The sequence below is a fragment of the Aptenodytes patagonicus genome, chromosome Z (genome assembly GCF_965638725.1).
Source record: "Aptenodytes patagonicus chromosome Z, bAptPat1.pri.cur, whole genome shotgun sequence".
NCBI lineage: Eukaryota > Metazoa > Chordata > Aves > Sphenisciformes > Spheniscidae > Aptenodytes > Aptenodytes patagonicus.
The window spans coordinates 12082721-12109067 of NC_134982.1; the positions used below are offsets into that span (position 1 = coordinate 12082721).

At 48.6% G+C, this 26347-nt stretch overlaps 1 protein-coding gene across 11 annotated transcripts in view; it reads left to right on the forward strand.

The window, feature by feature from the left end:
* The first annotated feature begins 220 nt into the window (after positions 1 to 220).
* Positions 221 to 26347, forward strand: part of RUSC2 (RUN and SH3 domain containing 2) — a 54624-nt gene continuing 28497 nt past the window's right edge. For 4 of the 11 annotated variants that reach the window (XM_076361950.1, XM_076361942.1, XM_076361953.1 and 1 more), the window contains exon 1: positions 17019 to 17294. The gene's annotated coding sequence lies outside the window, so the exon portion shown is untranslated. Of the gene's footprint in view, positions 529 to 2860; positions 3233 to 10905; positions 11086 to 15341; positions 15360 to 16701; positions 16719 to 16809; positions 16830 to 17018; positions 17295 to 26347 lie in introns of those variants that run through there. The other 7 variants (XM_076361946.1, XM_076361943.1, XM_076361945.1 and 4 more) reach the window with 7 other exon arrangements.

The following is a 26347-nucleotide window of genomic DNA, read 5'->3' on the forward strand; positions in this document are numbered from 1 at the left end:
CTGCCAGAGCCTCCAGCCTGTACACCGAGTCCCTTTTTAGCACGCATCTCCGCGCGGCTATATCTGGCTCCAGTTCCTTGCTCTGGGAACGTGACCTCATCGTTGTTTTGGTATTTCCAGTGATTCAGCCTGGTCCGGGGCAGGGAGGAGTCATTCCTGGTGCAGGCTGACGGGGTGTTTGTGCGTTGCTGGAATTCCAGAGCGGTGCAGCCCCAGCCCTTCCGCTGCCTTGACAGCTCGGCTGAGGCTGGGCTGGTGCATGGCATTCTTGCCTGGCAGACGGCCTGGACGCAGCTGGTAGAGGGTCCGAAGCTCCTGCTTTTGGGGGTAATGGGGATCTCTGTCTTTGCAGCCTACCTGCTGTGGTGAGGGTGAAGAAAGCTGCGTGCAGTAGCTTGTATGCCTGGGAAAGCCACAAGGAGTCTCTGCTCTATGGGTGGAAAAACAGTCTCGCAGAATGCTCGTTACTATTTACAAACTGCCAGCATCCCATAATGAAGTTAACTTTACAACATCTGCAGCAACTTGGTAAGTGTTATGATCCTTATTTCACAGGGGGGAAACTGAGGCACCAAACAGGGAGGTGGTCTGCTTGAGGTTTTATGCCCCTGAGCTAGAAAATTAAACTTCCATGAAGTGGTGCTTGACTGCGTCTGTCCTGTCCTGTAATGGCTGGATTCCTCCAGTGAACGATGAACATGGGCAGTGGGTCAGACTGAGGCAGAGCGGTGCTTGTAAGGAAGAGCAGCTCCCAAAGTGAGATGAGGCCAGGCTGTACAGATGGCTAAACCCCATTTTCTGTGGGGATCACTTTCCTCCATCTCTCCAGGTGTGGTCAGAAAGCACAGGGCAGAGCTTGTAGACAGGGTTCCCCAGCCAAGGTCAACAATGCTCATGCTCCTAGCAGGCTGTGGATGCTGCAGGGCTGTCACTTGTGCCTTGACAGGATTGCTGTTGCTGCAGGTGTGATGAGCCTTATTGCAGCCTTTATCTAAACACTCTCAACTGCCTCGTTTGAGCCTGGGTTGTTGTGAATGGTTTTTAAACCCTTCGGAATCATCTGGTGGTTAGCCATTCCCTGGCTGAGATCAGTTTGGCTGCAGAAGCAGCTTGGTTGAAGACGTGGCTTCAGTGTTGTCTTGCTTAGCAGTGAACCAGCCTGTCAGTGTAGTTGCTTCACCCCAGGAGAGACCTGTTCTCAGTTTGTCACTACGCAGGAATAAATCATTAAGGCTCATCATGTTTGGAGAAGCAGCCCGCTGTCTGGAGCCCTTTTGCCCATGTCGATGAATACCTGGAGATGAAGTCGTGGCTGTATTTTGTCTCAGACTGTTTTGGGGAGCTGTACCTGGCACCAGGTTCACTGCTGTTACATTGGGAAGTTTCCCCTTTTTTATTGTGCAAGGGTAGCTCAATGCCAGGAGAGTTAACTCATCCCAAGGTCAGCTGGGCTGGGCTGCAGTAGAGAACCTCTGCGCCGTGGAGGAGGAAAGCGTGAAGCATCTTCCTCATTGCAGGCACCGTCAGCCCAGGGAAAGGATATCAGCACATGCAGGAATGGGGAGTTTTAACTCCAACAACCTTGCTTTCCCAGTTGTGCGGGGGGGTAGTGGCTGTACCAGCAGTTTGCAGAGAGAGGAGACAACAGGTAATACAACCTGGCTGCTCTCATTAACAGGGAGCATTTCAGGCTGGCTTAATGGCTGGCTGGCTTCACCCTTCTGGTAGGTTATCACCAGGACATACACCTATTACTTTGGGGTCCCTGTGCTGTCCTTGAAGCTAGGTTTCTAACAGCACTCACTGATGCAGTTGGCCTAAATCAACTGTTTCCAAACTTTTTTTTTTGAGGCTAGGCAATATTTTTTTCAAAGGACGTCACCCCAGCCTCTACAGAACAGGCCTCAGTTGCTTCAGAACTACATGAACTCCCTGTTCTTTGTCACCGGTTGCACCCAGAGGTCACTGGCATGAGCTGTATGCCTGTCTGGCATTGGGCTTACTGAAAATAGGCTATGCCTGCTGTGGTATGCATCCTGAAACAGCTCCTTCTCAGCCTCTTGCTGAGGTCTTTCAGTGCTCGTTTAATGGGCAGTGGCTGAAACCTGCAAACCCCCTTCTACTGCTGGTTGCGGTTGTGGGCACAATGGAGGTAAAGCCCCCAAACCCTTTGACACGCTGCTGCTTTGCCAAGCTAGTCCCTATCCCCCATCTTCCTTATTTGGTGTAAATCCAGTTGCAATACAGCTTGTAAGTTATCCTGAAATGGAAGGGAAAGAAGAATCTTAGCAGGAGGTGCCAAAGGCAGTGAACTGGAGAGAGAGGGTAAGTCCCAAAGATGTGGAGCCCCTGAGCATGGGGAGAGGGCCTGGGCGACGGGAACGGGCTCCTGCACCATGAGCTGGTCACACACACGGATGGAGCAATGCTCTGATCAGCCTTTCTCCCAGGCGTGATGGGCTGCTGTAGCACTGTGCACCAGGGAAGGTGTGGGGCTGGGGCTGTCCAAAGTGGGGAGTAGGATAGAAGATTGCATAGGTTTGCGTTACTGCTAGCAGGTGCTTTGTATGGAGTTGTAGGAGCTGCTGGAGAGTGTGGAGTTGGGGGGTCTCCCCTCGCTAGCGGTCACTTCACCCCACAGCTTCCCCATGCAGGCAGCTGCCCTCCCACCCCCCTGCCTCAGCAGGCAGGCGGTGGAGTCAGCCCGCACAGCCCCATCACGCTCGCTTCTTTCTGAGCTTGCTGTAAATGGCTCTCTCTGTAACACGAGCTGCATTTCTGCCATAGTCCTCTCCAGAGTGCCTCTGTATTTACACTGGGGCTTTCATTACCAATCTGGCCCTTGCATTGCCAGCAGCCCGCAGCCCTCGCTTTTCTCTCCTGCCCACATGCTCTGTGAGCAAGACCAGCACCCTGGCACTGCTGTGCCCGAGGAGAGGCAGGTGACTGGCAGCAGGAGGAATCCCTGAGCCAGCTCCCATCTGGAAGAAGTGCCTTGTCATGTTGCTTCTCCCGCGCCATCCTGCAGCAAGGGGGGAGCCACCCGCAGAGACTCCCCACAGCACGGCTCGCTGATCCCTGAGCTGACACGGGGACAAGCTGGTTTTGCTTTGGATTATCGCTGGCTCTGCATGCTATATTCTTCCTGCTGCTCTCATGCCGTTGCTGCTGCACCCGTCTTCCAGCTGCAGTGAGCTGAGCCCACGATCTGGGGAGATCGTTATCTGGCAAGGTAGGAGCTGCTCCCTTCCGTTTGTTCTGCTAGAAGTAATGTGGCCAGTCCTGCCCCTGCCTGGGGAGCATGCTTCAATTAGCAGTGTGTATGTGGTTTTATTTTGCATTGTTCTGTAGCTCTGATGAACAGTCAGTGTGCTGCTCAGGCTGTAGCCTCTATTACATGGAAAGAAAATGCATATATCCATTTTCGTTTTATTTACACACTGGAAAATCAAACTGGCTCCCTTTCTACTCTGGTGCTCCAGAGCCTGTCTCTCTTCTCTGTTCTTGTGCAGCATCCTGTGCATGTTCTGCAGGTCATGTCACCTGCTTCTTCAGGTGATATAAAAGTAGAGAGAGCAGTCTGAATGTGCCTTGGGAGAAAGGGGGAGGGAGAAGAAACTCATGGAAGACAAAAATCAAGGAAGTTTAATAGGCATAGAAATGGCTTGAGAGAAATTATTTTTACCCCAGAAAATTAGACAAGGGAAGAGCCTTCTTTCCCTGGATAGTCTCAGAAGGGTATCTTTTTTTTTCCCCCCCTCCTTCAGTCCCTTAGGGCAAGCTGTTTTGATATGGAAAGGCTTGAGGCTGCTGTTGACCCTAGGGATGGAGGAGAGTCAGTCTTGTTAGTCTGGTGCCTTCTTTCCAGTGAGCCTCACTGGCATTTAATGCTTCACCTTCCCCCACTACTGCACACCTTTACTGGGGCTGTATAGGGAAAAGAGGTGATGACCAAGAAACCCTACCCCTGCAGGATTTCCCTGCAGTAGCCAAGGATAGATAAAATAGGAGGGCAGCCTCATTTTCTTCTGACCTAGCTGGTGTTTAGGCACAACTGTTCCCTTTTTAGTCCACAGCAGCTGGGGCGTGCCTGCCTCTGTACACACAGCCATCCATCATCCCCAAGCTTGCTGTACCTGGGCTTCCCTCCCATGTGGAGAGGAGTATCCCAGCAGGACAGACAAGGATATCAGGCCTTCTGCAGGTGATGGTTTACTTCTGAGGACTAGCCCAAACAACAAACCATGTTTTAGGGGCCCCCTATATCTCTAGTTGCTAAGCTGCAAGGAGGGAAGGGGGTCCTCTAGCTTTCCCTCCTTAGCATACCCTACTGTGCTGCCAGTGGGTGTATAAATAGTGCCCACAGTATACTATTTTGGTGACAAGCTCTTCCTAGGATTCATCCAAAGAGTTATGTGAGCAAGTGTTAAAAATAACACCAAGCCCTGCCCAAATGCTGGCGTCGTTTCAGCCAAAGTGTTGGGAATCTTCCATAGAGAGCAGCCTTGGACCCTTGGGAGGGGGCAGAAGGTGGGGGTCCGTCGGGGCTCCCCGTGTTTTCCTCTTCTTGCTGTCCTGCTGACCACAGAGGACACTGACCCTCGGGTTCAGCAGATCTGCTGGTCACCAAGAGGATGTGAGACTTTCACTTCTAATTAGGTTATTTGCTACTGAGCTTACCCTGTGTGTTCTGAGTATTATCGCTTCGTCTAATGAGAGGTACAGGAAATGCCAGGAGGGGTTAACCTGAGCTTTAATCTAGCCTGCTGCCAGGTCCCTGCCGGTAGCCAGGTCAAGCTGCTTTGCTAAAAAGTCTTGGGCTGTAGCAATGGCATATGTAGGGATTCTGGCCCTACGTTAGGTTTATCCTGAGGACTGGTAGCTGGAGATTGGTTTAATTGTGGAAGGCATATTAAATCTCTATGTTGAATTAACTCTGGACGTTCTTGCTATCCATGTAAACACAAAAGTAGTTCCAAATTCTGCCATTTTCATGGTGTGGTTGGTGCCTATAACTGAAAACCGGACCACGCCACAGAGGTTGCTGGGGAGCCGTGCTCCTTGGGCTGCGTAGCCAGTGCAGGATGCACCGTCCCACTGAGGAGCTGGAAGCTGCAGTTTGTTTCCCTCCAGCTGGGTTTTGCCTGTTGTTGGTCAAGTCCTATGCTAGGTATGCAGTTCAGCTGCTCTCATGCTGCTGCAGCATCAGGCCCTGCTGTGTGCTGGAAAACAGGAGACCCCACTGGAAAGTAGCAGGCCTCACTGAGTCCTTGTGTTCAGTGTATGGAGCCTAGAGTTCACAGAAATGCTTCTTGGAGGGCTCATGCTCAAAGAAGCCCCATCTGAAGACAGAGACGCTCTTGCAGGTAGATGATGTGGCTCCACTCTTGCCTGGTCTAATATGGGATGCAGGAGAAGATACCTCCTGTGGGAGTGGAGCACCCATTGCTGTTACACAGCTTAATACATGGAGCCTTGCACACAGAAGAAGAGGAAGAGAGCCGAGATGTCTCCTGGCTGCAAACCTGGGGGCAGTGCTCGGGCCTCCCTATTTGCTCTGAGTTGAAAGCAGCAGTGTCATGGACAGGGGAGACCACGTTTCTCTTTCAGATGCTGGGGTTCAGGACTGCAGCATTAATCCCCCTCTATAGCTCCTTGGCCTCCATGTTTGCATCCCCAGATACATCTGTGCTAGTTTCTGGCTTTGTAGAGGAAGGGCCAGATGTTTCTGCAATCTCTAAGTACTTTACTTTCAGAAGGGCTGGATTTATTTTAAGCCAATACAGAAAGTTGCTGTGAAAGCAGTAGGTGTGCAAAAATTGCTAAAAAGGTCACAAGTGCTGTTTGGAGCTCCATGCTTCACCTCCTCTGATATGTTATTACTAATGTCGTGGTTTAACCTCAGTCGGCAACTGAGCACCACGCAGCTGCTCGCTCACTCCCCCCACCCGGTGGGATGGGGGAGAGAATTGGAAGAGCACAAGTGAGAAAAACTCGTGGGTTGAGATAAAAACAGTTTAATAATTGAAATAAAATGATAATAATAATAATATGATAATAATAATAATGTACAAAGCAAGTGATGCACAGTACAATTTCTCACCACCCGCCGACCGATGCCCAGCCAGTCCCCGAGCAGCGGCCCCCCCGGCCAGCTTTCCCCAGTTTATGTACTGAGCATGACGTCCCATGATATGGAATGTCCCTTTGGGCAGTTTGGGTCAGCTGTCCTGGCTGTGCCCCCTCCCAGCTTCTTGTGCACCTCCAGCCTTCTCAGTCGGTAGAGCATGGGAAGCTGAAAAGTCCTTGACTAGTGTAAGCACTACCTAGCAACAACTAAAACATCGGTGCATTATCAACATTGTTCTCATCCTAAATCCAAAACACAGCACTGTACCAGCTACTAGGAAGGAAATTAACTCTATACTAGCCAAAACCAGGACAACTAGTTGTGGTAGATATTCCCAGGGATGGAGGGCAGGCCCTGTTAGAACATTGTGACCGAGAGTTTTCTCCGTCCGTTGCACTGAGAATGAGTGAGAGCAGAGCAGCCACTCGTCTTCTGTCTTGGACTGTTGTATCTCGCATGCTCAGGCCTTGCTAGCCCTCCTCCACATCTCACCATTTAGCTGGTCTTCTCTTTTCCTTGGTGTGTTAGGAGGCACACGCTGGGTTTGTGCACAGAATGGAATGCTTTCTTAAATGTGTATTGAAAGCACAGACTTCAGAATTGTCCGGAGATGGAAATATGACATGGAGATGAAAAGCATGTTTCTGTTTTTCCTGGAACATGCTCTGGGCAGTCAGTCCTTCATCAGGGGCTTCCTGCTCCTCCGTTCCTCTGCTCCTTCCTGCTCCTATCCCATGTCCAGCCAACAAAGGAGCTCTCTGAGTCATCATCGTTGTTGCTTATTATTAGGCCTGAGCCAAGGCTCTGTGTATAATAGTACATTACAGAGCTCCTGAGGGCTCTTTCAGGGCTCTCTCCACCCTGGCATGCTCTTCTCCCCTGACTGGAATGTGTCTGGGGTGCATGGGGACACATGATCTTGTTTGTCGTCATTAAGCACCTCTTTGCTGGACGTTTCTCAGTAGTCTTCTGTGTGGTGACAGAGACCCACACCATGGTTTCCAGCAGCTTCTGAAGTGCTGAGATGTCTCCACGGGGAACCCCGTAGAGCAGTGTGCCCCAGCTCTTTCATCTGCATCACATGAGGTTGATCCCCGTTTCAGTCCGTCCAACACAATCTAAGCTCGGCGCGTTTGTCGGGCATCTCCTGTGACCTGCTTTGCCTTCATGGCCTGCCTTGTCACTGATGCCCGGGCTTTGCCTCTGCCAGCTTTCATTTTGTGTTTTAGAGAACATGGCAAGATTTCCTCCCATGCACGGATCCCCTTTATCCCTATAGCATTTCCTTCGCTGTGGGTCTTTCTCCAACCTGAGCAAAATTGTAGCACGCAGTGGACAGGCACGTACTTCCCAGTTCTGGCTCTGTGTGCCTGCCTGCATTGTGGGATGGCTGCCTGTTGGTTGAACATGTCTTTTGGAGGAGGTAGACCTTGCACAACTGGCGGCACAGCAGCTAGGTGCTGCAGATTAGACTCTTTGTGCCGATAAAGCATACACTGATAAGCACATACAGCCAAAAGGCTGTTTAATCATGGGCTGACGTGACGTGGAGACCTCAAGTACAGCTGACTGATGATCCAGGACAGCCTGCTGTATTAGATGGCAAGAGGTAAACAAAGAGAAATTTAGGAGGGTTCTCAGCTGTGGTCAAGGATCATCTTCAACAAGACTGAATTAATGAGAAAAAGTCTCTTCACTGTGGTGGATGAAAGGAGTATGAATCCACTGTCTGAAAGCTAAGCATATTGCATTTAGGAAAAAAAACCACTGGAGTATGTTTTTAACAGTCAGGTGGATTAGCTACCGGATCAGCTGGCATGGGATGCTTTTCCACTCTCAGGCTGTACCTGTAGGTTTGCTGTGTCTTTCCAGGAGCTTGTTTCTGTTTCTCCAGAAACAGTTTATTCTGCCTCACAGAATAAACTGCTCTCAGCTTTTAATCCTGCATTAGAGGCTTCCTACTCCTCAGAGTCAAAGAGAAATCATACAAGAGTAAGACCTCCAGAAGCCATATAATTACATCTCCCTAACCCAGGCATAGTGGACTCGGGCTATGCCATTCTTTGTGTTTCTTCATCTCTCTAGAAGATCCCAGTGATTTGGACGTTATCTGCTGCATCCTGCATCTTAGCAGTCCAGTCCCTTCCCTCTATTGGTATCTCCTCATGCCATGGCACGCTGGGTTGGCCAAGACCCTAAGATGGGCATTTCTTTGGTGGCAAAGCCAGAATAATAAATTGTTTCCAATGTCTGACACTAAGGGCCTGTGAAAATGAACAGGAATGCATGCCCCTAAATAGATAAAGCAAAGAGCTTCTGAAACAGACAAGACCATGCAAAATATTAAGAAAACCAGTCTTACGTCCTGACTGCTGTGCTTTTTTGGTGGAATAATGAATGGCTAGTTTTATCTGTTATACCTGATGTCTTAAGCTAAACTTCCCTGGCTGCCCCTCAGGGAGCCTGTTCCTGTTGTTGAGGATATGGAGAACAGCTTATTCACTTGCCCTTGGCAGCAGCCTTTCATACATTTCAGAACTGCTTTCATGTACCCCTAGTTTTCTACAGAGAACTAGCCCGCTTCCTTTGCAATTTACTCCTTTCTGTTTTTCCTTGCTCTCTTTGAACTCTCACCAGTTTGTCCATATAGTCCGTGTCCATGAGGCACGTGCCAGTGTTGGGCAGAGAGGAAGGGTTACTCCACGACTTGCATATGACATGCCTATTCACGCAGCCCTACATACTGTTTGTCTGCTTCAGAGCAAAATGCCACTATTACTCAAGTTCAGCCTGTGATCTACAGTAACCACAGATCCCTTCTGAATGAGCAGGTCACGCATGATGATTCTGGGTGAGGATGTGCAATCTGTGCTGTGTGAGGTGTCGTGGTAATGATTGTAATTTATGTCAATTTGCTGCTTATGTATAGACCTCATCCCTTCAGCTAACAGTATCGGTACTGTAGACGGTACAGATGAAAAGTAGAAAACAACCTCTCCATTTGAGAGCCAGCAGGTTAAATGCACAAGTGGTGGACGGGGTCTCCAGGATTTAGTTACAAGCCTATATTACAGAGGCTTTTTAGCAGAAGTTTTCAGTGGTCCTGTTTCCTCTCCCCTTTGCAGCTTTTCTAGGTGCCTACTGGGATGTGGGTGCTCAGGAGCACAGGCAGGCTCTTGGGTGGCACTGGAGTCCTATGCCCGCCAATATTGTGCTGTAGCATTGCTGCTACTGGGTGGTTTTTGAGCGTACCTTCAATAGTCTCTTTTAATCACAGAGTGCTTTGCAGAAGAACAAGCTGTTTAGACATTGCTTTATTTGCCACTAAAACATAGCCAGCTGGGGCAGGTAACACTGCAGAGCAGGACTGTGTGTCCAGTTTGGGTGGTAAATGGAGAAACTTAGGAAAAAGATCAGTATAAACAACCATAATTAATATCACGTGTCTCTAATAAATCAGCTGGTGGTTATGTGCTCCCCGGGTTTTGTTGCAAAGGTGGGTGGGAGTGTTTGAGAACAGGGAGGTCTGCTGGGGACTGACTGTGGTGAGTTGACAGTTCTCACTGCTTGACTGTTGCTGTTGCCCTGAGCAGTGATGGCAGAGAAGCGTTTCGGCATGCACAGAGGGAGGTGAGTATGGGTTTTCTGCATGAAATCCAAAGCAGTTTTCATACTTGCTGTTGCCTTGGAAAACTGGAATATTTATGACTCAGTACTGAAGCAGGAGGGCAGGAGGCTTTTTCCATTCTTGGATGTGGCCTCTCATGTGTCCAACAGTGATGTTTTTCTTCGCTTGCCCCTTCCCTGCCGCATCCCTTCCATTGCAGTCTCTCTGAGCAGAGGCTTGTTTGCAGTGCAGTCACCCTCACTTCGAGTCAGCCAGGCGATGCCCCTGGAGTGGGAAGGGAATGTCACTTTGGTGTACATCACGGGAACCATAAGCAGTCACCTTCCTTGAGCAGTGCGTGCTGTGTACACAGCAATCTGTGGTTGTACTTAGTATGTAGACAGTGAACCATTTCAGGGCTGTGGATTCAGCTCAGCCCTGCAGCTTTTCAGCTGCTTAGTTGGAAATACGTAATTGTTATTTGAGGTCAGAATACAAACCAGTGGATACAGCAGAACTGTGGCTGCCAAATTCACCAGCTCCAATATAGTATGTAATGCAGCAACTTAAGGCTTTCCTCATGGCAGTGGGGAACTAGTAAGTTATGGTGAAACTAATGGTTTAGGTAAATTGTGCTATAGAGGCAACGTTGATCCCATTTTGAAAACTAATTTTAATAGGAGTGAAGCCAGTAACACTTTGATATCCATTGTTACCATGGGCTGCTCAGAACAATTGATTGCCAGATTAGAAGGCATGTCTTTTTTTGTACTACTACCCTTTCTGCTCCTTTTGCCAAGGCTTTAATTGGTGAAAGAGTTTATATTCCCACTTAGTGTATCATCAATGTTAGAGCGAGTACTTTAGGAAGCAGGGTTGCTGTTACAGCTGAGCTCCTGCTTCAGACACTCTGAAATCTCAGGCTGGATCAGTTATGTCCAGGTTTTGCTTTAATTCAAGGTTTTCTGTACAGTTTTATGAGCTTTGTTTATCAGATTGAAGCTGAGACTTCAGGTGTGATTCAGGAGCTGCTCTGTTGTTTCTGTCCTGATTTCCCTCTGCCTAAAGGTGTTCGGCTATTTCTTTGTGCTCTTGCTTGAGCAGTACTAAGTACTAGGACTAAAAGATGGGCACTGGCATTGTAAAATTGGTTCTCCCTTTCCCACAGCCTTCCAAGTGATTCACATCTCTGTGTTGCCCCAGTCTCCTGCGTGTACGGTGTTGACAGCAGCACTTTCCTAGAAAAACAGTACGAACATACTGGAATCCTGGGCTGGAAGGGACTGGAGACAGACAGCTGGTTGTTGGCTGCGTTTGGTTTTCCCGTTGACGTCTCAGTATTGTAGAGGTATGTGGAACTCAGCCTAGCCCCACGGGGAGCCTTGCCAGCAGTAGCCCTATCTGGTAGTTGTGGCTTTTTATGGAGCTTGTGAAAGCCTCTGTTCCTGGGCAGTAAGGCATCAGCCGCTAGCAATAGGAAGGATTCGACCTTAGTACAGGAAGGTGGAAATCAAGATAGTGATTGGGATGAAGGAACCACCTTGCCCAGTGTGATTTTTCCAAAAGTGGTTGCACGTGGTCAGCTAGGGAGGAGGGGGAAGCAGGGCAAGCAGGTATCATATCCTAATAATTTTTTTTTTTCCAGGGCGTTTGCTAAGTCTATTGTATTTTATCTGTTTAGTAAGCTGAAATGGATCTCTCAAGTGCTTGTCCTGCCTCCCCTTGAACCCATGTGGACTTCTTCCATCCATAATACCCTTTGAGAACTAAGAAGCAGTAAACAGACTAGAGGAAGATAACAGGAGTGTTGAAAGAGGAACTACTGGTCTGAAGGGAAGTTGTTAGTAGAGGGTAAGCCTCGAAATGGAAGCTATTCAATAAGTCAAATAATGCTCTGAGCATTAAAAAGTAAGATTTTACTAGTGATGTTTCCTAAAGACACAAAGCTAGGAAGCATCATCAGAGGCAGTTCAGGGTTATTCAGCAGGAAGAGCTTGGATGTCCTTAAGGAATAATACAAATGGGAACTGGATAGTTCAAAATTGCATGGTTGTGTGCATGAGAACAGCTCCAGCTGGAGGATCATTGGGGAAAGTGAGAGAGGCAGGGGAAAACCCAGGGTCTGTCAGTGACGTGCAGGATAATTGTGAGCATCTAGTATGATGAAGCCATGAAAAAGATAAATGTCATCCAACGTGACATGTTGGACAAAATATTTGTAGCAGAGATGGGGAAATTCAGCATATTAAGGCATGGTGAGACCTTGCTTGGAAGACTCTGTACATTTCCAGTCGCTCTCTGAAGACTGTATGCAAACTGGGCCAGGTCCAGAGAAGGGATATGGGTATGATCAAAGAAATGGAGAGCCTACCTAATGCGAAGTGATTAAAGAACTCAGATGACATAACTTTAAACACAGGCTGGATAAATAAGCGCTGACGTTAAAGCTCATTTTTGGAACATGAGTGAATAGGGGTGAGCTGTGCATGGATAAAGATAAGCTGGAAATTTAGAGAATGTTCTTAAACATCAGAGGAATGAATTTGGGGAATTAATTCTGTTAGAAGACAGTTAGCAAGCAACAAGAAATGTCCAATTTTGGGGAAAAAACAGCAACAACTTTCTCTTTTCAAGCCATTTTCTTATTTGGAGGTGTGACTCCTGCCTTGGGTCGCTAGCCCTGAAGAAATCAGCACTGCTGTTCTGGGCAGTGGGCAAGGCTCGCTGGGACAGGGTCATCGTGGGGGGCTGGTGAATCCTGCTGTTGCGAACGTGTCTGCGGCCGACGTAACCCCACAGACTCCTGTGCCTCTGCCCGCAGATCCTCTCGGAAGGCAGGCTCAGTGGGGATCGGTTAGCGACCCCCTGGAGAAATGTGAGGACTGAGGGCAGGCATTGCCGCTATGCTAACATGTGCTTTTATCAATCTGCTTGGATTCTTGACCCCTCATTCAAAAGCTCCCATATTTGTTCCCACCGAATAGAAAAGTTGTGAAGCACATGTTTGTAATGATTAGCCTGTATTGATCTCTGTGTGTCTGAGAGAGAGATGTTGTTTGACCTTGAAGGGCAGGGCTTGCAGGGATGGCAAATTATTTTGGTTTTCCTTCCTGAGGATTTTTATAAAGTTTCCAGCATCTCCTGCTTTCCTGTTGGCCTCTGTGTTCTGGTCTCCCTTGCTCTAGTTGAGCAGGACCGTGCTCTTGGTTCAGCTGTGACCAACATCCCTCTCTCCGGCATTGCTGAAACGGCCTCAGTGGTGATGGATAAGGTTGCCGTGTCTTGGGGATTCGGATTTCTGCCACGAGCAATGGGCGAGCAAGGTGGGAAGGCACTGAGCTGCTCCCACCTTGCTCATGAGTGGTCCAGCACATGGGAAAGAGTGAAGATGTCTCTCCTTCCTGTGGCCATGCTACAAATGGGGTCTTGGTGAGCCAGAAGCTGTAGCCTAGGCATGTTCGTGCTGTTTGCACCAGCAGATAGCAAGGCACAGGTTGTCCACTGTGGCAATGAGCTTGCTGTTGCTCATACCACCTTCTGTTTGCTTGAGAGGCATGGACACACTGAAGGTAATGAGGGCTAGGTCAAAATATCCATCCTTTAGGAGGAGGCAGCAGGCAGCTCCCTGTGCAGGGTTATAGCTGTGAGCTGCGGTGGAGAGGCAGCAGCCCTGGGGCTGTCTGGCTGCTGTGAGGGTGGTCAGATTGTGCACCATGCCTGACGGTGAGGGGTGGTTAAAGACCTGTTCTTGCCCGGTGCTTGGTGTCAGAGCTACAGCCCAGGCAGCCGGGTGGAATCTGGGGCTGAGCTGTTTCCAGTTCACAGATCACCGGAGCAGATTTGCAGTGAATAGGTGGGAGGCTTGGGTTGCTGGTGGATGATTTTGCTGTACAACTGCAGTAAAAGTGGAAAGGTTTCTTCGTTCTTGTATGTGGGGGTGTGCTTACCTTAGCAGCCAATTCCTGCATGGTACGTGAAGGAAGGAGCCCGAGGCCAAGACAAAAATGTGTTGGGCTTTTTTCTACCTAGATGACCTATTTGCGTCCTGGTTGTTGTCAGCAAGCGCTGTTGTACACACACGGCTCATGTCCAGTGTGAGTGCAGCACATGGGGCTCCCCTGAAGTGGTGAGCTCTGCTGCAGCCCAGCACGGGGAACAGGATGCGCCTCCTTACTGGAATTCATGGGTGGGAGAATGTGTTGTGCATTGAGTTCTCACACCCTTGGAGCAAGGGGGAAGGAGGCGAGATGGCAAAAACCCTGCCCGACACCCAGGATGCCTGTGAGTAATGAGACTGACATTACTTGATAAGCAATTATCTCCTGCGAAGCTGCACCCCGCAGTGCTGGGGAGTGTGGGAAGCATCTATCCCTACCTCTCCAGGCCACGCATGACAGGGACCCCTGTTACTGTAGGGGCAGGCATGTTCTGGCACCTCCATCTCCCTCACCTTGCTTCTCTAAGGAGCGCAGTCACCAGCCTGCAGTATCGCTGCTCCCCTCCTTGCATGAGACTGTGGAGTCAGCCATGCTCCCCTTCTCGCACCGACTCATCTCTGTGATCAAAGAGAAGTCATCTCCTAGAAGACAGTCCCCAAGAAAGAGCTTTCTTCTTCCCCATTAGCGCCTGTAATCTCTTACTTACCTACGAAGCTTTGGGACAGCACATCAGTTTTTTCCGCTGTTGCTAAGAGGGGCAGATCCTGGGAGGGAGATGCAGCAAAGGTGTGCTTGCTGCAGAGGTGCAAGGCCACGTGAGCTTGGGGTGGGAGGAACATGCTGAATGTCTTTTGGGGAGGAGGATACAAATGTTTATGTTGGGAACAGATATGTAAATGGGAGTGTTTCTCAGGGAGCCCCTTTTCTGCTGCATTGCTCTGTCTGATTTTTAACAAAACAGCCCCCTGACTCCATCTGCTCTGGTGTGCGTGTCTGCTACACAAGGCAGGCATTGCTGCTGTCAGTGAATTGGTTAATGCCAGTGTCCTGTGGCAGGGACAGGGTTGCAGGCAAGCACTCAGCCTGCCAGCATTTATACCTCCTGGCGTCAGCATTGGCAATGCTTGTGGAGGACTGGGGAGGGCACTGAAATAGTTTCCATTCTTCTCTCTCCTGTGGGAACGAGTCTCCTGGGTAACAAACGCTCCTTGTTCTGCACAGAGCTCCACAGCTGAGACTCTCTGTCTCCTTCCTCACTGCTGCTCCCCGACTGTCCCAGCTGAAGAGGCCAGAGAAGTCTGCTTGAGCCTGCTTTAATTAATGCTGACAATACAATGGGACTGGCCATATGGGGGTCTAGGGGCTGCAGGCTAATGGGAGTACAGTAAATAGTCTCATTTACTGCTGCTTGGGTGGAGCAGAGCCCGCCAGGACTAGCTCTCTGCTTGCTGTGATGGCCAGGCGTGGAGGTACGTCCCTCGCTCCTGCGTCCTCCCTGGGGCTTGTCCCTGCTGCTTGAACGGGACAAGGTGGTGATGCGGGTCCCAAGCATGCGAGGAAAGGCAAGCGGTGGGCTGGGGAGTGTGAAGTACCACAGATGGGGCAGATGCATTGGCCTCTCGGGAAGGACCTGTGGAGCCTGAGCTTTGGGATGGGCTGAGGGATTGTTCCCAGTGTTTCAGAGGTGAGTAGCAGAGCCGCATCTGCGATGCTGGCACCAGTGCATTGCGAACGGGCTGCACAGCCCAGAGCCAGCCCAAGGCCCTTTCTCTTGTCTCGCTGGAAGGGTCTCTCTGCATCGGGGGGAGTCCTGCACTCCTGCCTCTGGAGCCCTTTGTGGGAGCCACCCACCAAGCCACTGGCTTTTCAGTCAGAAATCTCATTTGAATGTTACCTGAAGAGATATTTGAAAGGTTTCTAGTGGTCTGGGGTCTGAGAGAATTGGCAGCCGCTTCCAGTAATGAGTCTAACATTTTTCTGGCATAGCTTTTTATGTTGGCCTCTCCAGAGGCAGAAGCTTCTGCAAAGTCTTGTATTGTCCGGGCTGTTGTATTTGTTTTATTTGGTTGCTGCTTTGGGTGCATCATGGCAGAGAGCAAAAAGTACTCAGGCATATGACAGTTCTTCATTTCTTTGAACTGTGTGTCTGTGTGACATTTTTACCTCTTCTCTGACTTACCTGCTTCCCTCAGTTTAGGAGATGGGGTTTGGTTCGGGCTCATTGGGGTTGCTTTTTTCCAATGTGGACGCTCCGTTTTCTGAGCTCTGCTTAGCTCAGCGCAGGGTGGTGGCTGTAGGAGTGGGGCTAAATGGCAAAGTGCAGTAATGTGAGTGGTCCTTCCAGGATGGATGTCTCAGGGCAGCTGCTCCAGCGCTAGAAACATCCCTCCTGGCACAGCCTGGAGCACAGCTGAGTTTCTGGGGTGTGTGGTCATGCCCAGACTGTGGTAGAAAAACAAAAGTAGCCACATGAGTCCCTTGGTGAAGCTACCTGTGCCCTGTCAGGAACTGCACTGACTTGCCTATGGAGCAGGTTGCAGCTGCTTCTGGTAAAAGGGGGTGATGGCAAAATCCTTTCATATGGCCCCAGGATAGCAAGAGAGCCTGGGCTTTTGCAGGTGGTGATCCCTTGTTTCAGGAAGGAAGATCTGCTGTGGATTGCTATGCAGAGGTGCCAGGATTTAGCCCAGGTTACGGGCAGCACTTTAATCACAAGCTGTAGTTAATAGTTGCTGGGATCTTGATTTGAGATTCCCTGTGACAGCAGGGATTTCAGCCATCCTGTCCCTGCAGGTGTGTTTGGCACCGGGGGAAGTGCTGGTGGTTGCATCCTGCTCCACGGGTGGCTGTGTTTCAGGGATGCTGTGTAGATATTGTTGGTGAAGCTCTTTAGGACAAGGCACTGCAGAAACATAAAAGAAGCTTCAAGAAGCTTCTTGTAGTCTTCCTGATCTCTCAGTAATAAGTCCTCCCATCCTCCTCCTGTGCGTTGCTTTGCAGACTAGCATTTTATCTCCAAGGGCTCTGGCTGCCATTATCAACGGTAGGAACACAGCACTCCGGTTCCTTTTGCTTTCCTTTGCAAAGCCAGGAGATAAGATCAGGCAGCTTGCAACCATGCAACATCTGAAACCCAAGCTCATCACAGAATAAGGTGCTGCAGCTCTATTTTATGGCATAAGCTTTAGTCTTTTTATTTCTCCTTATGCTATCTTCCTGATTTCCCAATTCCTGTAAGAATCAATCCTCCATCTTCCAGCTCGACTTATCTCCCCTGCTCTCCTTCTGTGCTCCCTCCCATCCCCTGCCTTGTCTGAGGTCCCACAGGGACTGATTGCAAGCCGGAGCGGCGGTGCTGTGGGCATGCTTGCTCCTTCACACGCAGCAACGTCACAGCAGCAGCAGCAGCAGTAGCATTGGAGATGTGATTGCGCAGACCCTCTGCATTGCCACGGATGCAGCTGTGGAAAAAAAAAAATTAAAAAAAAATTTTTACTCTTGTGTTTCCCACAGCATCCTGGTGAGAGAGCACAGAGCCTGCTGGAATCCGAGTGCTCAGCAGTGCCGGAGCAGAGCGTGTCCAGTGAGGGGAGACGGGGAACGGAGGATCTGTGGAAAGGTGAGATGCAGAAATGATCGGGGTGGGTGTTAGTCATACTGATGGTTTTCAGGCCGTTTGTTGTCCTGCAAAGTGGCCGGTTTGTTTTTGTAGAGATTGCCAGCTACCCGATGAAGCTGAAAAGATTTTAGGGTTGTTTTGTCGCTTCAGAGGCTGCATTGCTTTGGAGCTGCTGTGATTATAATGGATGTAAGCGAGTGAGGAGGCTGGTATTGCTGTGCAGAATGTGTGTTTGTCCATTGTAGCTATGAAATAGCAGTTGTCATGTCCGGGGCTGGTTGTGCAGAGGCGAGCCGTGCTTCGCCCCAACAATGCCGTCGCACAGCTCTCCATTGTGCCTGCCATGACAGCCAAGCCCACACGGATTGTTTTGGTCCCACCAGCTACCATGCTCTCTGCATCCCTGGCGGTGATGCTGCTGTGCAGCTCAAAAGCTGTTTTGACAGACAGCGCTTCCATGAAAAGCCAGAAACAAAGGACGCAGACAGAGGAAAGGCTGCTGTCAGTGTGGCTTTTGGCTTTTTTTCTTTTTTTTTTTTTTCTAAATACTGGTAAATCAATTGCTCAAAAGGCATTAGAGTAAAATACTGTGGCAAGTAAAACCTCACTCTTCTGCTAAGAGACACATGGGCTCTGTGCAGGCTGGAGTCTTTGTGTTGCCCAGGGTGTGTCTGTGCTGGCTGTGTAAATGGATGCTTTCTCCCTGCCTCTTTTTACAGATCGGATGCGAAAGGTTATCTAGGAATGGAGGCATTACTATTTTTAATTACTGAAATGAGGGGTCTAGGCTGGGTACCAGTTACTAGAGCTTAATTACATGGTCTTGTCATAGCCAAATCCCTCTTTTCCCTCCCTGCCTTCCTTCTTCTTCCCTCCCCCACCCTCTGCACAAATCCTTCCATCAAATTGCCTCTGCAAACACGAAGGGAGAAGGGGTTGAACAAAGAGAAGGGTATATGTGGGATAGGGGTACAGATGCCGGAGAGGCAATGTTCAGGAGGACAGTCAGTGAGAACAATAAGGCAAAGGTACAAAGGAATGAGATTTCCGTATGTGTGGTACAGTGATGTGGCTGTAGGGGTATACATGGGAATGTAGTAACAAAAGGGGATAAGCAAATAGCAGATGCAATCTTTTGGGGTTATGGAAGATGCTGACCATGTGGGGTTGCAATTGCAGGTGTTTTGGGGGAATGTGGTGTTAATGGGAGTTACATTAGCATTGGCTGTTGAGGAACAGATCATACGGGGACTGGATTGATGGGTGTCGTAAAGGTGTATGGAGTATGGGGGAAGTAGAGATCTGCTTTTTTACCTCCAAACACCTACAGCCTCATATACCGGTGTTGCTAAAGAGCGAGCTTGGCAGGTCTAGCCTATTCACAAAAACTTTCTGCAGTTTTCCAGTGACTCAAGAATAATTCAGATAAAGCATCTTTAGGCCTGTCAGGAGCAAACAGGATGGTAGGAAAAATGTAGATAAAACGGTAAATGTTTGGCAGAGCTGTAGAGGAACCGTGGAGCAGAAGAGGCAGGTGTGAGGGGCATTGCAGAGCTGGAGGAACAGGGGGTTGTGGGTCAGAGACCAGCGGTAGAGGGCATGGGGGAGGAAATTCAGGGATGTCATTGTCAGGGAATGTAAATGTGTTGTTTGTACTGTCATTCCCCAGCCTCTCACTGTGTTCTCTGAGATGGTCAGTGCTGTGTGCAGCCCCAAGGGGTTTGTGGAGGTAGGAGCGATCCTCAGCACAGCCTGCAGCAGTTTTCTGAAGGAACCATTTTGCTGCTGCAGGTTCTTAGTTGGTTGTTCCCTCTCCATCCTGATGGAGTGGCAAGGCTCTCTGGCCTTTACACCCAGTGAAGAAGATAAACCCAGAGTTTCAGTGCAGGGTGCCAGGTGGGAAGGAGAGGGCGTCTAGCAAAACCACGGAGCAGAGTGCATTCTGCTCGCAGCTCTGTGACAGTGTCCTGGAAGCACCATAGGGCTTCCTGAACTGCAGCTCCCTATCTTGCCCTGGGACATGGGAGCCCTCTCGGTGTCTCCAGGTCTCTGTCCCATTCAGCCCGATGGGAGCAGGGAGCGGGATTTGCTCCTATAGGTGTGTACCAGACTGCGTTTGTGGTGCTGCTGCAGAACAGGCTCCTGCAGGAGCTTGGTGGCGGGTAACAACAGCACGTGTGTGTTTGTAGGTGCATTGTGGGCTGGAGGACAGGACATGCAACAGGACATACCTATGCAGGATACACATACTTGTGTCGGGGTGTGGAAGAAAAGTTGTGTATAGTTTGTGTGTACGATTCTTGCCTAAAGGAATAAAAAGAAGGTGATGCAGCCTCCTTTGCTGTGTGGGATGGGAACGCTCCCCAGGACATACAGGCTGTGCCTAGCTAGTAGGTGCCACTCTTACAAGAGCATCTGTTAAGCAGTGAGAGTGCACAGATAATCTCTGCCTTGAGATGCTTAAAAGATGGGCAAGAGCTTCTGGTTACTGGAGCTGACCAAAATCATTCACAGGAAGGAGATCTAATTGCTGCTGTGTGTCTTCCTCGCTGCACTGATGCAGAATGCTGGAGCTAAAATGCAGCTGGCTTTCTGGATCCAAGGGACCTGGACCTGCATTGCAGAAAGTGCAGGTAGCCCAGGAGAATATGCTGTGGACTTGGGAATGCCCTGCCCACGGCTCCATTGCCGCCTCTCAGGTGTCTGAGGATGTGATAGCAAATAAAAAATTAGTTCTCTGTCCCAGAGATCTTCATTTTCTTTCAGTCTGATGCTCCTGGTGAGTCAAGATCTCATGCTGGTATTATTCCTGATAGCCAGACAGTAGCCCACCTTTTGCAAACCCATGTTGTGCTTTGCCCCAGTTTTCATTTATTTCCCAGTCTTATTATTCTTTTCCAATGTTTTCTGAAGGCCTTATGTAGTACTAAGGGCAGGTTGATAAATCTAATGTGGGAAATCACTTTCCTTTGTCTTTCGAAACAGGTGCAGACTTCACCTTTATTATTTGCCAGCCACACAGCTTCCCCTCCTTCCTCTCTTTCCTCACAGGTATTTTTATCAAAAGCCATGTTGCCAGCTGCGATCATGCAACTATTCTTTCGTTGTTCTGATATCAAGATATTCTTGATCCCTCTGACTTGAGTGCATTAACCTTCTTGAATTTGTTTCCACTTCAAAAGCTCATTTCCTTTTCTGCACCCTCCTTCCTCTGTATTATCTAACCTGTCGTCGCCGCAGCTTCAATATTATTCTTCTTGCCAAAACAGCACCAAAGATGCTGTTTTACTTACCTCTAATATCCTTGGTGTGGTTATTCATTCAGGTTGGTCAGGAGCCCTGCTCTTCTAATTTCCTCACCTTGCTTGGTGATTCCAGATGTTTTTTTTTCACTTAGATGTACATTCAAAGTCTTTTCTGCAGTACGTCTCCAAGCTCTTTGTTCTTTTTGGCTTTATAACTGTTCTCCCTGATACGCCAGAGATCTGCTCTTTAAAAATTAAAAAGGTTTAATTACAGAGCTATTTGCTTTTTACCCTTCTGTTTAATATAAACTGGGTCAACTTGAGATATTCAGACCAAAGCCACTTCTATGGTCATAGATGCTGGGCGATACCTTATCTCAGTAGGCACAGTTCTGATGATTAAACCCAAGAAAAGCAAACCAAAACTGAGAGATGCGGAGATCTGTGCCGGGGGGTTGAGAGGTGGAGGATTGGAGGTGGAGGTGCCCCTGTCAGCTGTGGAATTGCAGGGCAGTACTGGATGAGAAGATTTTGTCCCCGTGTTTGTGGAAGCCATTGCAGTCCAGCCGGTAGTGGGAAATCTCACTTGTCTGCTACCTGTGCTGCTTCATGGGAAGAGTCCTGATGTGGATAAAGTGCTTCTGGCAGTCCAGTCTGTAAGTTCAAAAGAGCCAAAAGTCCACCCCCTTCCAGAGCTATGTGAAAGGCTGCAGGATAAGGCTTGAAGGAGCTGAGGGAGCTTGGCTGGCAGGGGGTGAAATCCATAGCAATGATCAATGACAATTGTGTTGGTAACTAGCCTTAGCAGGGATTTGTTGGGTTATCTGCTGAGCAGGTTCGATGCATGCCCTAGCACTCATCTGAAAGCTGGTTACTCTCCAAAGAGAAAGAAACAGGCTGTCAAAATGGCTCTAGTCCCTGATTCTGCTCCAGTTTTCTCTCTTGATGAAAATTATTTTAATGTTCATTTTCTGAAAGAAGTGGATCAAAGCAGGGACATACCTGTTAAGATGAGCGCAAGAGCAAGCACGTCCACAAACTCTTCCTCTCCCCACCGCAGTCGTGTTGCAACCTCAGGGTCATGTAGACAATGTTTTTTTGTTTCCTACTGGGCTGCTGGTGGTTATATCGGAGGCAGAGCTATAATGTAGGTGAGTGGCCATAATGTAGGTGATGGCAGCTTCTGGCTGAGGCTCACCCTCTGAGTTTGCTGGGAGAGAGACTGTGTGTTGGCCTTTGTGCAGTGCTGAGGGTGTGGGGCTGGCAGTACCTTTGAGTGATAAGTAATAAATATTTGAGTGATAGCAGCAATGGTTTGTACTGACACTTGGCATGTGATGGGGAACTGGAACAACCACCAAACCTGCTCTCTGCTCCAGCGCAAGATGTTCCCTGGAAGCAGGGACCATGTGTCACTGCCCTGTTGTGCTTTTTGGGCCAGTAGCACAGATATCAGAGTGATAAGAGCTAGCAGTTCCTTCTGGCAAGAGGGGATTTTCTCCTCTGGGAGTTACAGGACAAAAACCCAGAGCCTGTAGGGAAGACCTTAGCAAATATACAGCAGATTTTAACCGGATACTTCCCGGGGACCCACTGTCACCTCTGTGACTAGACTGTGCTCTGTTCTTGAAGGGTGGGACACATGGACAAGAGATGGGTACTGGACTGGGAGAGTCTGTCTTTCTTGTGGTTCCCAGATGTACAAGAGACTCACCTGAGCGTCTGTGGCTCTGGCAAACACTCAGGAGCTCTCTTGCATACCGGTGCCAGAAAAAAACCCACATACAGTTGCAGGAAAATGAGTTTTTCACGAGAATTCAAGTTGTGATGTGAGGTTTGAGCTGATGAGTTGCTTGACTGTGATGCAGTCAACCCTGTGGAAAATCTGTGCTCCTGAGTGTTGGCTAACACAGACCCAGTTCAGCACCAATTAGATCATCTCTCTCAGCTTCTTCTGACCCTCAAGGAACGAGCTCTTCAGGTGTTATCTTTAAGGGAGCAGAGAGTCCTTGCTCCATACATAGTTAGACTAATCTCATCGGTTTGTTTTAACTCCAGAACTGCTCCTTATTCTTTGTAAACTGGCACCAGCTGCCACTACTTCTGGAGAAGTCTGACTTAAATGCTTTCAGTCGGCAGGCTCTTCTCTGTTCTGCTCTGCCTGCAATGGTGCAGAAGCAACCGCATGCTTAGTTAGCCTCCTTTCGCCAAGTAGGTCCAATTCACCTGAAGTGTTTACCAGGCCACCTTCTTTTGGTCCCTCTCTGGGGTTCCCATGGCAAAGAGCAGGGACGTGTGCCTCATGCTGCATTGTCGTGTGTCTTCCATGTAGCTCAGATAGCATAGCTGTCCTCACATATGTCCTTCTCAGCAGGGAGAATGACCTGTCTGGACCATTGTGCCAGTGCAATTTACTGTTCTTAATAGTGAGGCTAGTTCCAGAGCCTGCTTACATGGCATTTTTCCCTGTAGTCCAACCCTCAGACCTTTCCCAGTAACTCGGGTTGTAGAGTCATAAGCCCATATATGAGAAGATCCAGTAGGAGGTATAAATAATTCATATCTCTGGTCCCAAGATACTGTTGGCCCACACAGCGTATCTTCCCTGCCTTTGCCTAATTCACTCTAATGATCGATACCTGGAGTGACACATCTGCCCTGGGGTTTGGCTTACTCTGGTTGACTTCTCCTTCACCACTTGTTAGTATGTGAGTAGTTGTAGTCACTTCTAAGGGATTTCTTGCCTGGATGTGGCTTATCATGAGCAGTGATTGTAGCTTGACCCTTCAGAAGAACAGCAAGGGGATTTCAGCAAGTGGATTTCAGGAAGCATCTGCACTTAGCCGTTTTCTATTGTTCTCTCTTGTCCACAGTCAGTGACATCTAACTTAACCTACTGCTGAGATTTATCTCCAGCTGCACATCATAGTGCTTGAAATGGCCATTGAGGAGATCATCTTCCTTACCCAGATGTCTCCTCCTGCTTTCAGCTCCATGTCATATGCCTCATTTTCATTTCTGCAGACACTTGCTATTTATAATTATTGTATTTATAAAGCACTCTGAAGGTGGTGACGACTTATTACAGTAAGCCTGACAGCCTTTTCGTTCCCACGTGCTTCCCTTCCCTGTTTCCTCTTAGACTGTTTTGGGGGAGGACTGAGTCAGAGGAAGGGTGGGGCGGCATGGAGCACAGGGGGACCTCGGACATGCCTGGAGGTCTCTAGACCCTAGTATAGTAGGGCTAGCCAGTTCATGGCACAATAACAGAGGAGGAGAGGACAGGAGCTGCCAGAAACAGGTATGTCCCGGCACTGACAAGCAATGGCATGAGGGTGGTTAATGCACAAAGGTGGGAACGCTGTAGTCACACGTCATTCAGTTTATGTTTGACCATATCTTGTTGAGGCACTGATAGTAGTCATTGACCCATTGGGGTTTCTGTTCTCTGTGCTTCTGTTGGTGACTTCGCACAAGCTTTAGAGACCCCAAAGAATGTCTCCATCCTGTAACCCTGACCTCTCCCAGGCTTTGTGCTGCTGATATGATTTGGTACTGCATGGTGGAGAAACACCCCAATCTGAAGCAATGCATTTGTATTTGTCCTGGAGGCACTGAGAGGTGATTCCCCTCTGTACCAGAGCATGTTCGACAGCCAGTATTTTGGTCTACTGCCTTGTTGTCTGCTTTCGCCTTGGCATGAGTTGAGGTTGAAAAGAAAAACCACAACAACCTCTTGGCCTGCCCATCAAAACAAAAGGGGAATCTTCTTTCATGGAGGCAAGCCACCAGACCTCACTGATTTAATGAGGCAAATTCACCAGGGAAAACATCCTTCAGCCCAGACCTTAGTCAGACATTGAGGACCTTCTTATCTCTTGGGGGACCACGAAGAGAATTTGCGTGGCAACATAGAAAACCTCTCCCCACACACATACGCCAAGAATTTGTGCAACTTGAGGGAGTACGTCCCCCCAAAACCAAACTCCACAGACAGCAAAAAGAAACTCCTCTCCTCAGAGAACAGATATATGAGAAAAATCCCCTGGTTTCTTCTAGGCTAGTCTTGTTGCAAACCTTGAGTTTTTGAGCTTGATGCTATGTTATGTAAATGTGTGTAACAGAGGATAGTCACAAAAGTACACTTTATAAGGTTCCAAATCATTAAACTGATTAAATTTATTAAATTGATTCCAACTCATTAAACTCATGCCATTAAACTGCAAAAAGTACCTGGATGTCACCCTGGTCATAAGGAACTTTACTTGGTGAACATCTACATATGAATGTTAGGGTACATAAGAAATGGTATAGAAGATTATGGTACAGAGTCTTCTAATGTTGATACAGAAAGCAAGGGACATCCCACTGCTGATTGGGAAACTGTGTGCAATTAGTCACCCCAGCTCAGAAGCATGACTGCAGAGTTGGAGGGAACCGAGAAACTGCCCAGAAAACTGCACAAAGTCCTGGAAAACTCTCATAAGAGGAGAGACTGAAGATATGGGAATTATTTCTGTTAAATGGGAAACTGTAGGGTTCATGATATGAAATAATGAACAGTCTAGAGAAAGATGATAATGATTTATGTGCTGCCCTGCTTGTAACATGGAAGTATTCCAGGAAATTAAGGAGGATTATTTGAAACTGATAATAGGAATAATTTTCACATACTGTGATTAATTACTCCACGAATCTTGCTGTCAAACTTCAGAGCCCAGGAGTATTCCCAAATGGCTTGGCATTTGTGTGAATAAGTCTACCCAGTGTATTTATAGTACATGTTCAGAAGTTGCAGAGTTTTGAAACCTCCTGGTTGAGTTGAGGCCCATCTCAGTGCAAGGGCTTAGGAGAGGTAAATTCTTCCTCACCACTTGTTGCAGGTACTTACTCTTTTCTCTGAGACACCTTGTACAGAAAGGACACAACAGCTTCAGGAAAGGAGGTGTCCAAATGTGAACGTGTCCTAGCTGGGAAGATCTGGGAGCGTACAGTCTTAAGGTTTCTCCTCAGGTCTCTCAAACACACTTGAAGTGATTAGAAGCAGAGTGGTCATCCCTCCGGTAGTCTTGGTGTGTCCCTGTTACTCTGACCTGCTCTTCCAGTGCAGAGCCAAGGATCGTCCCCGTTTGCCCTCACTTTTTCTCCTAGGGAATAGGTCTGTGCACCCTCTGCAGCCCAGCAAGGCTTTCCTCAGCAGAAGACCTTGGTTAATCCAGGGTTATCAGATTTAGTTAGTTAGACCCTTAATACTCTGTTGAGCCCAGTCATTCCAAGCCTAATTAGCACATGAGCTGTCTTACGGAGCGATATCCTAAAATAAACTGTCCCGAATAGAGCTTTATAAGCTGAGTTTGGTTTGGGTTGCCAGCCCCTGCAAGGGGTAAGTTTTTCCTCTCAGAAGAAAAGTATGTGTAATCATTAGGAGTGCCTGGTCTGCTTCATAAGTATTTTATTAAGGTTCTGGCTTGCCTTTTGTTAGTTCTGTTGCATGGAAAATATTCTGTTACGTAAATTGATGCTGCAGTTTCATCCAGATCCTCTGAGTTCTGCCTTGCCGCTGGCCATGCGAACATACAAACACACCCACAAATCAGGAGGACACTTGGAGAGAGGTTGGTGACTGGACCAAGGATCTGGGAATACTCTTGTATGTGAACAGAATGAAAAGCTTGGGAATGCTCAGAGGGGTGGCAAATGTAGTAGAAAATATGATACTCTCCCTGCCCTAGCCCAGGGACAAGCAATGAAGTTAAATGCCTGTATGTTCAAAAGGACTGACAGATAACTACTACTGCGCTGTGTAAT